This window comes from Salvia splendens, chromosome 15 (assembly GCF_004379255.2).
Source record: "Salvia splendens isolate huo1 chromosome 15, SspV2, whole genome shotgun sequence".
In the NCBI taxonomy this organism is placed as follows: Eukaryota; Viridiplantae; Streptophyta; class Magnoliopsida; order Lamiales; family Lamiaceae; genus Salvia; species Salvia splendens.
Window position 1 is genome coordinate 33606232 of NC_056046.1, and position 9800 is coordinate 33616031.

The window sequence follows — 9800 nt, forward strand, 5'->3', positions numbered from 1 at the left end:
GAGGGTGAGGCCGAGCCGCTGGAGCGGGAGGCCGAAGTCGATCAGGCCGGGCATCCGGAGAAGGAAGCCGATCAGGAGGCGGAGGCGAGGCCGGCAGGAGGCGAGGCTGAGGCTGAGGTAGCCCAGGAGAAAGAAGCTGTACCAGACCGAGGAGCCGGAGACGAAGCTGGCGGAGTATGATTTCGTCTCCCTTCTCTTAGTCTAGTTTCTTCCTTGTAAAATGGCCTTGAAGCCCTAGTGTAAAAAATTTTCCTTGTGAATGAAAAATTCTCTACACTTGTCTTCGTGTAGCTTTTCGTACTCGCCTTTATTCCTGTTGTATTTTACTATCTGCTCGGTACAGCTGCCGAACTAATATAGCTGCTTTGTACCCAAGGAGATGGAGATACTTCACTGGAAACGGCTGTACTCTTCGGCTTTGGACGAAGCTGAGAGAAGAGCTATAGCCGATCAGACGAAGAATGACGAGCTTCTGGCTCGTTTAGTGAAGCTGGAGGCCGATATCAAGGACTTAGAGTCCGATAAGAAAGATCTGGAGGCCGAGCTGAATACGGCCATTGCTGAGAGGACTGCGTATGAGGATTACATCCGTGTGCGCGGGGGAATGACCATATCAGATGTTCAGAGTCGAGTTGACGAACTGTGGGAGGAATATCATGTACTCCGTATGAACAATGTGCTGGAGAGCCCGGCTTGCCAACAAGTTGTGACATCACTGCGGCGTTGGGCTTCTCGGTACAACATTGTTCTTTCTCGGCGCCCCTCCATAGAAAGATTCCTTCGGCATATCGCGCCAACAGATGCTCGCACTCCAGATCAAACCTCTGGTTCCCTTGTTCAAAATCCTACTCCCAGCCAACAACGAACTCCGGAACAGCCGGAAACGTCAAGACGAGAACGGGCTCAGGAGCAACCGGAATCGTCAAGACAGGGACGGACTGAAATTCGCCGAGGAGTTGTGACTATGAGCGAGCAAGATCAGCAGATGCTTATTGCAGAGACTCTTCATCGCCGAGGTGTTAGGACTTCTCGGGCTCGGGGAAGAGGCGTTGGGTCGAGGATAGCATCTCGTCGACCTGCTTATTCTTCATCTGCTCGGAACAACCGAACTCGGCTTCCAGAGGATTTTGCAGATAGGTGGCTTAACTTCAGCAACCCTGGACAGTAGAATAGTCCTTTGTAATAGCGTAACGCCATTTTGTAGGGTAGCTAAGTTGTATGCCGAACAAGATTTGAAAAATGAAATTTTGTTTTCGCTTCTAACACTGTATTTACAGCTTAGCGAAAAAATTTCATCGTACTCGTCCTCGGTCTTATGAAGTAAACTTCTTTGACCGGACTTGGGCCTTGGTCTTATGAAGTAAACTTCTTTGACCGGACTTGGTCCTTGGTCTGATGAAATAAACATCTTTGACCGGACTCGTCTTTGGTCTGATGAAATAAACATCTTTGACCGGACTCGTCTTTGGTCTGATGAAATAAACATCTTTGACCGGACTCGTCTTTGGTCTGATGAAATAAACATCTTTGACCGGACTCGTCTTTGATCTGATGAAATAAACATCTTTGACCGGACTCGGTTTGTGTTCTAATTTGGCGATTTTTGTCGCCGGGATCGAACTTTCCCTTGTCCTAATTCGGCGAGTTTTATCGCGTGGATCGGACTTTCCCTGTTAACCGAAGTGGTCTTATGCAGTAAACCTCTTTGACTAGACATGGTCGTCCCCGGTCTTATGAGGTAAACTTCTTTGACCGAACTTGGTCGTCCTAATTCGGCGAGGTTTATCGCGTGGATCGGACTTTCCCTTATTGCAGTTCGTTTCAGACGAAGTGCTTGTTAAGCTGAATCGCGGTCTTGTATCCTCCTTGGAAGCTTGGACTCACAATCGTTGGCTTATTGCAGTTCGTTTCAGACGGACTGCTTGTTAAGCTGAATTGTGGTCCTATATCCTCCGTAGAAGCTTGGACTCACAATAGTCTTTAATAATCGATCTAAAAAGGAGATCAGTCTTTAAAGAACGATATACCTTGGTACCATTTGTAAGAGACGACAAGCACATAGAGACAAAACACATAGAGAAAAAATGAAAAAGACGAAAGAAAAAACTTTAAACTTTTTATAAAACGACAAGTAAAAGGTACAAGTAAAAACAAACAAATAAAAACATGTACCCCTATGACCGAACTAGACACAAGACAGACTGACCGGACTTTGTCTCTTACAAGTGGAACTTCTTGAGGTTGGAGACGTGCCATGTTCGGGGTACTTGTTCTCCTGACATGTGAGTCAATTTATAAGACCCTTTGCCGAGGACCTCTGACACCCGATATGGACCCTCCCATGTGGGTTCGAGTTTGCCCAGCTTTTCTGCTCGGCTTACTTCGTTGTTTCTCAAGACGAGATCTCCCACTTGAAATTGAAGCTTTTTCACCCTTTGGTTATAATACCGGGCTACTTGCTCCTTATACTTGGCTGCTTTTATGCACGCCAATTCTCTTCTTTCTTCGGCGAGATCTAGTTCTGCTCTCAGTCCGTCGTCATTCATTTCTGAGGAGAAATTTAGAGTTCGGGGACTGGGTACGCCGATCTCCACCGGAATTACGGCTTCAGTGCCGTACACCAGACTATACGGAGTTTCACCGTTGGAGGTTTTGGGCGTAGTTCGGTAGGACCATAGGACTTGAGGGAGATTTTCTACCCATTGTCCTTTGGCTTGTTCTAACCGGGCTTTTAACCCTTTCACCAGAATCCGGTTCGTTACTTCCGTTTGTCCGTTTGCTTGGGGATGGGAGACCGAAGTGAACCGCTGTTGAATGTTCAGCTCTTGGCACCAATTCTTGAACGTCTTGTCGGTGAACTGGGTCCCATTATCCGAGATGAGGATGTGGGGTATGCCAAATCGGCACACTATGTTCTTCCAGACGAAGTCCAATGCCTTTGAGCTCGTTATCGTAGCTAATGGTTCCGCCTCCACCCACTTCGTGAAGTAGTCCACGGCAACGATAAGGAATTTCATTTGCCGAGGAGCTTGAGGAAGTGGTCCCACTATGTCTATGCCCCATTGCATGAAAGGCCAAGGGCTTTGCATAGTGTATAGATCGGTCTGCGGCATCCTTGGGACATTTGCATGAATTTGGCACTTCGTACACTTCTTGACGAGCTGCACTGCCTCTTGTACCATGGTTGGCCAATAATATCCCCATCTCAGAACTTTTTTAGCTAAAGCTCTGGCTCCGATGTGGCTACCGCACGATCCTTCATGAACTTCTCTGAGGATGTAGTCCGTCTCTTCTGGTCCTACGCACCGCAATAACGGCTGGAGGTAAGACTTTCTAAAGAGGACTCCTTCATGAAGTTCGTACCGAAGTGCTCGGCACGTAATCTTCCGAGCTTCTCTCTTATCCTCGGGCAATTGTCCTTGATCCAGATACTGCGAGATCGGCGTCATCCAGTTCGGCGAGCTGGATACTGAATGTACCTCGGCTTCATCAATGCTTCGATGCATTAATTCTTCCGCCTTTGAGCTCGGATCTGAGGCCAACTTACTTAAGGTATCTGCTCGGCTATTTTCCGCTCTGGGAATACGGATTATCCGAAAATAGGAGAAACTTCGGCTGATGCTTTGCGCTTTGTCCAAATACTTCTTCATTCTCTCGTCACGGGCTTCACTTGTACCCAACATGTGATTTACTATGACTTGTGAATCACAATGGACTTTGAGAGATTTGACGAGCAGACTTTGCGCTAACTGGAGTCCGGCCAGGAGGGCTTCGTACTCGGCTTCATTATTAGTAGTGGGGAATAGGAACCGAAGTGAGTAGGTTACCTCGTGTCCGTCGGGAGCGACAAGTAAAATACCAGCTCCACTTCCCATCTTGTTTGAAGCTCCATCTACGAATCCGCTCCAGCAGTCCGGCGGCTCTATTTCGGATTCCAAGGGCTGTGCTAGTTCGGCATTGGCAGAATTCTTCTGTTCGGCAATAACAGGAATTGCTTGATCGAACTTTGCTTCTGCAAGAAAATCTGCCAAGGCTTGTCCCTTGATGGCTTTCCGAGGTAGGTATTCAATTGTGTGCTCTCCCAACTCTATAGCCCACTTGGCGATTCTGCCCGATGCTTCTGGTTTGGTCAACACTTGCCGAAGTGGCAGATCAGTTAAGACGCATACCTTGTGAGCATAGAAGTATGGCCGCAGTCTCCTTGCTGCATTTACTAATGCCAGAGCAATTTTTTCCAGAGGTTGATACCTTGTTTCTGGACCTCTTAATGCTCGGCTTGTAAAGTAGATGGGAAGCTGCTTTAGGCCTTCTTCTCGTACAAGCACCGCGCTGATGGTTTGATCCGATGCCGCTAAGTATAAGAATATTACTTCGGCTTCGGTTGGAGCAGAGAGAATAGGAAGCTCGGCTAGATAACTTTTGAGCTCGTCAAAGGCCTTTTTCTGCTCGGCTCCCCACTCGAACTTTGGTGCCTTTTTCAACACCTTGAAGAACGGCAGTTGCTTTTCGGCTGCTTGGGAAAGGAATCGATTCAGTGCGGCTAGACATCCGGTTAGCCTTTGCACGTCATGTATGGACTTCGGCATTGCCATGTTCTGAACGACTTGAACTTTTGAGGGGTTTGCCTTGAGTCCGTCCTTTGAAACCCAACAACCCAAAAACTTTCCCGAATCTACCAAAAAGGTACACTTTTGGGGATTAAGTTTGAGGTTGGCTTTCTTGAGCACGTTGAGAGTGGACTTGAGGTTGTGCTCGTACTCCGAAGTGCTTTTGCTTTTGACGACTATATCGTCAACATACACTTCGACCTCCTTTCCAATCAGGTGCCGAAAAAGCTTGTCTACCATCCTTTGATAAGTGGCTCCGGCATTCTTTAAACCGAATGGCATCTTTTTATAAGCGAAAATGCCGAAATCAGTAATGAAGGCCGTTTTTGAAGCGTCAATCTCATCCATTAAAACTTGATGGTATCCTTTGTACAGATCAAGAAAACAAAAAATTTCAAAGCCTATCAAAGCTTCTACTTTTTTATCTATGTTCGGAAGGGGATAGCAATCTTTGGGACAGTGCTTATTTAGATCGGTGAAATCTATGCACATCCGCCATCCTCCTTCCTTTTTCTTGATCATGACAGGATTGGCCACCCACGAAGGATACTTCACTTCGAATAACACATCCGCCTTCAATAATTGACGGACTTCGTCATGGATGACTTGACTTCGTTCTGCCGTAAAGAGTCTTTGCTTCTGTTTTATCGGCCGGACTGAAGGATCAATATTTAACCGATGAGTGATTACCTCGGGGGGCACTCCGGTCATGTCCAACGGAGACCATGCAAAGACGTCTTTATACTCCTTGAGGAGCTGGATGGTTTTTTCCCGAAGTAGGGGCGTTCCCGCGAAGCCGATCTTAACCGTTCTGGATGGATCGTCTTCGTACAGCTGAACTGTCATTGAGTTCGGCTCCGGTATGACTTCGGTCATCGCCTCTGACTCCGGCTGCTGTGATTGCTATGCTTGGTGGTGCCGATCTGACTGCTCGGCACTTCTAAGCGCAATTTGCAGACATTCCTTTGCTCTCTTTTGGTCACCTCGGATGACCGCTATCCCTCCTTTAGTAGGGATCTTGATGGTGAGGTGATAGGTGGAGCAAACGGCCCGAACTGTGTTGAGCCAGTCTCTTCCCAGGATGACGTTGTACGGGGACCGAGCTTTCACCACGAAAAACTCAATCATCGTACTGGAGCTAGTAGGCGCTTTCCCCACCGTGATCGGAAGGCTGATAATACCTTCAGGGCGGGTGTCCTCCTGAGTGAAGCTCTTCAGGGGAAGCGGAGCCGGACTGAGCCGAGCTGGGTCCACTTCTAGTTTGTCGAAGCACTCTTTAAAAAGAATGCTAACCGACGCTCCTGTATCCACAAACACCCTGTGGATCAGTTTGTTTGCCACTCCGGCTTGGATGACAATGGCGTCTTGGTGAGGAGAGATGGCCGGGACGGGATCAGCAGCCGAGAACGTAATCACTTCGTCCTGCTTCAGCCTTTTATGCGTTGGCTCCTCTCGATTGGAGCCTCTGCGTTCTGACTTTAGGGACGACTTGGTCTTCCCGGCAGGGAGCGCGTCAATAGTCTGGATTACTCCATCATATTGCGGCTCGTCATCGTCTTCGGGATCCGGCTGCCTTTTCGGATCCTGAGGAGCGCAGTTCGCACCACTCTGCTTTTTATTCTTCTTTGGCTGCTTACTTCGGTATTTTTTCAATGTCCCTGCCTTCACAAGAACATCGATACCTGCAGCCAAGTTTCTGCACTCCTCAGTATCGTGACCGTGGTCTTGATGGTAGGAGCAGTAGTTATCCTGTGGTCGGCGCGCGGCTGATTTCGTCATCCGCTTTGGCTTTTCGAATAGGTCAGAGTGCAGTTCGAAAATTTCCGCTCTCGGCTTGTTCAGCGGTACGAACTGAGCGGGCGGCTTCTCGGGATTGAGACGAGGTCCCAATCTGTCTTGCACCGGAGCCCTTTGAATTCTTTCAAATGGAGTCCGGCGAGGATGCCCCTGATCGCTATGATCGGGCTTCCTTCTGTCTCCTCGGGTCGATGAGCTGTCTAACGACCGTTTGCGACGGTCTGCCTCATCGGCCCGGGAGTACTGGTCCGCAATGTCCCACATTTCCTGAGCTGTCTGCGGACCGCACTCAACGAGCTTCCTGTAGAGAGCTCCGGGCAGGATTCCATTTTGGAATGCCGAGATGACAAGCAGATCGTTGAGATCGTCTACTTGCAGGCATTCCTTGTGGAATCTTGTCATAAAGTCGCTGATTTTTTCGTCGCGACCTTGACGAATGGAAAGCAGCTGAGCCGAAGTGATTCGGGCTTCCGCTTTCTGAAAGAACCTCCTGTGGAAGGCATCCATTAGATCTCGGTAAGATCTGATGCTGCCCTGGGGGAGGCTATCGAACCACCTTCTCGCGTTCCCGATGAGCAGCTCGGGAAACAGCTTGCACATGTGGACCTCGTTGAGACCCTGGTTCGCCATGTTATATTGATAGCGCCCCAAGAAATCGTGAGGGTCCACGAGCCCGTCGTAAGTCATCGACGGAGTTCGGTAGTTCTGTGGTAGGGGAGTTCGGGTGATGTCGTCCGAGAACGGAGTCTTCAGTGCTCCGTACACGGCGAATCCGATATCTCGTCGGTATGGAGGAGATTGAGTTCTCCTGTGATTCCGGTACCGAGGAGGAGCTGGAATATGTGGGGGACGGGGATTCTTTCTCCTGGGAGATGCGACACTACTGCGGTAGTGACTTTCTTGTGCGGAGGGGGAAGGAGAATCCGTCGTTTTCGTCTCCGGCTGCTTTTGGCTTCTTCGCAGGAAGGTTAAGAATTCCTCCTGCTTCGCCTCCAAAAACTGCTTGACAGCCTCATTCAAATCGGGCTGCTGGGAAGACTCAGTGGGACGATTTTTGGAGCGGCTTGTTCCTTCGCCATGAGAACTGGTGGTGGATTTATCCCTAGGCTGTTTTCCAGACCTGTGGGATGGATTGGCTTCCTCCTGGTTCTCACGGGCAGGAATACGGGTACTCTGCGATCTGGTATGCATTTTTTGGGTGGAAAAAAATGGATCAAAAATTCGCTTTATCACAAATTTTGTTCTCTGCTTCCCACAGACGGCGCCAGGCAGCGAGATAGGAGTAGCCCCCGCAACCGAAAGGAAACACCGAGCAAGGTAATCCCCGCAACACCAACCCTTGCATCACGATAGAACCTCAGAGATTCCAGAACTTAGAATTTTAGAAGTGTGAGCACTTAGAATAGCAACAATCGACAGTAAGTCTTATCACCTCCAAACGCTATCCCAGAAACACAACCAACTTGTTTATATAACTCATGGGCAGTTGCATCACAACGAGAATGAAACTAAGTAATAACGACAAGCTTTACCCGGTGAAAATAACACCCAAGTTCGAATCAATTATGAAATTATTAAAGGGAAGCGGGAAGGACGACTTAGATTAAGGCCGGCCACCGAGGTGAAATCCGACGATGAACAAGCATCAACGGAGATCGAAAGTTGCGGTATATCACGGACAGCAGCGGCTGTTCCACCACTTCGGGGAAAAAAAGTAAGACCCCAGCCGCGCAGCGACGGTGGAGCTGGCTGGCGGCGGGTGGCGGTACTACCGCGCCGAGGGACAAGCCTAGACAGAAACCGGAGGGAGGTTATCATATATATTTGAAACACATGAATCTATACAATATTCCTTCAAAGATCAATTCATTTGATTAAACCCCACAATTAGTAATAGATGGGACGTCTTTGTTATGTATATAGGTGGAGATACACATCTGATTAAATACACCAACTGATCTAAATAATTCACTAATATGTATATATATTATGTTAATCTAGCCTCAATTTGGTGCATGAAACGAGCTATCCAAATGATATAGGTCTACTAAATAAGTACTGACGTGTGCATGAACGCATGCACACGAGAACGTTGTGTTGAGAGTTGAAAGGAGAGAAGTTAGAGCAGTTAAGAGTTAGAGTTAGTTACAGTTTGTTAGCCGTTGATAGTTACGAACTCAGCTATATAAGCTGATTCTATTTCATTTTGTAATCATTCATTCACAAATTAATGCAAAGCTCTTCTTCTCTCAATCTATCTTCTCCCTCGCATAGTTCTATCTGTGTAGGTGCGATTCTGGTCGCCGTTCTTAGCTCCGGCAGCCCCAATTCTGCACCACAATTCCGTAGAGTTTGTTTATGAGAAGAATTAACATCATGCCAAAGATCAACCGTAAAGCTATGATCAGACAAACAGCAGATGTGATTCTCCAACCGAAATTAATTCTATGTCATGATGAAATAAAATACTACTTGTCACGACCGCCCATACTGGGGTGTTACAAACGAGGCGATCGTGACCAAGGGACAAACATTAAGAAATTATTTAAGGATAACAGTTCATAAGAAAGCCTCAATTAGCTTAAAGAATAATATTTTAGTTCAAAAATATAGCAGCGGAAATAAGGTTTCAAAGAGAGTCTAGGATGACGCCTATGTATGAAGACACAACGCATCCAAAATCCCTAGGCCGACTCAACATCCACCGCAACATCCCGCTCAACCTGCACATAGGGAAAACACATGCAGGGCTGAGTACTTGTTGTACTCAATGGGCTCATGCCGAAAACATTTTCATAAAAATAGTTATGTCATCCATACCAGTGATCTCGAGTTTTATATGAAGTTAAGAAATATCACGAGAACACAAAAACATTTCAAAGTCTGGCCAGACAATCAATCTCCCCACTTTCTCATCAATCATTCAATCACATTCCCTTTCCATAGTGCGACGAAAGTGTGACCACACTATTCGCCCACGAGACTGGCCGACTAGCAAGGACGGCTCACGATCCCACTTGTGTACACAGCCTGATAGGGTTTGCGGCCCTACTCAGACCCAAATTCGTTTCATTCATTCATTACAACCATATAGCCTAACGGAGCAAGCTCAGACGAACTAGGCATCAGGCAACAATCTCATAAACAAAACAAACATGGCATGACATAACACTTTAAACCACCCTTATTTCTCCATAATCATACTTTTGAAAGCGTAAAAGAGTTTAGTAAAAGAAAGCCCACCTCGTTTGCTTAAACCATTCAATATCCAATTAAGGCAACCCTCGTTCCTCGAGCTCACGTATACTCAATCACCCTTGCCAATGACAACACAAATCACCCTTTCGTAAACTTATATTATCATGCATGTCCTACTGTTCCCCTTTTTTTATCGTT